This window comes from Varanus komodoensis, unplaced genomic scaffold, assembly GCF_004798865.1.
Source record: "Varanus komodoensis strain SLA01 unplaced genomic scaffold, ASM479886v1 scaffold358, whole genome shotgun sequence".
Lineage (NCBI taxonomy): Eukaryota > Metazoa > Chordata > Lepidosauria > Squamata > Varanidae > Varanus > Varanus komodoensis.
The window spans coordinates 65324-66533 of record NW_025335870.1 but is presented as its reverse complement, the minus strand read 5'-3'; positions in this window follow the sequence as shown (position 1 = coordinate 66533).

Sequence of the window (1210 nt, the reverse complement as noted above, 5' to 3'; positions counted from 1 at the left end):
CATGAAATAGGATTCTCCATTTGCCACATATACATTGGCTGTGCTGTTTTCAATAGTATCACGGATCTTTGCCCCCTTCTCCAACGAGTCTTTAATATCAGATCCAAGAGCAAATTCTGGGAGTTTTTCAATAAAGGCAAAACAGACACCACTCTGGGAAAACAGTGGGACCACCATCTGGAGGAATCGCTCCCCATTGTCATTATCCATAACCACTGTCCCAATCCATGTCCACCCGAAATGCAGCAGCAAAGAGAGAATCCCTACATACTGAAGGGACTCCCTGGGAGTCATGTTGTAGAAGGAAAGGCCTGGAGTTTTGTCATTCATCACTGGTGCAGAACCATATATCAACTGCAGAGATTCAAGAAAAAGTGAGATCAATATCAAATATTAAAGAATTTTCTTAACAGCTTTGATATTTTACTAACTTTTATTATTTATCTATTTATTATTTATCATTATTTTTTATTTATAAAATTTGTATGCTGTACAATTACTAATGTCTCTGGATGGGTAACACCATAAATAAATTAACGACCCACTCTGGCTGCAAATTAATAAAATACAATTATAAAATTCAATATTAAAACATGTTAAAATATTGATTAAATAAAAAGGTCTTAACCTAATGCCAAAAAACATATACTGATGGCACTAGGCAGACCTCTCTGGGGAGCGCACTCCATAGTTGTGTCATTACTGTAGAGAAGGCCCTCCTCCGGGTACTCTGCCTCCTAACATCTTTCACAGATGGTTCCCGGAGGGGGGCTTCTGTGTCCGATCCTAGGGGGCTAGAGGGCTAATAGGGAAAAAGGAGTTCCTTTAGGTATCCTGGTCTCAAGGTGTTGTGGGCATTATAGGTAAAAACCAGCACCTTGAATTGAGCCCGAACTTCAATGGGAAGCCAATGCAGGTGATTGAAGACTGGGGTTATATGAGAATAACACCCAGTCCCCGACAGCATCCTGGCAGCTATGTTTTCAACCATCTGAAATATACGGACTGTCTTCAAGGGCAGCCCCACGTAAAGCGCTTTACAGAAATCAAACCTGGAAGTAACCAACATGCGTGTTACTGTTGCTAGGCAATATTCCTCCAGGTAAGGACACATCTGATGGATTAGCCGAAGCTGAAGGAAATTGTTCCTCGCTACAGCTGTCACTTGAACTTCCAAGGACAGCTCCAGGTCGAGGAGCACTCCCAAGCT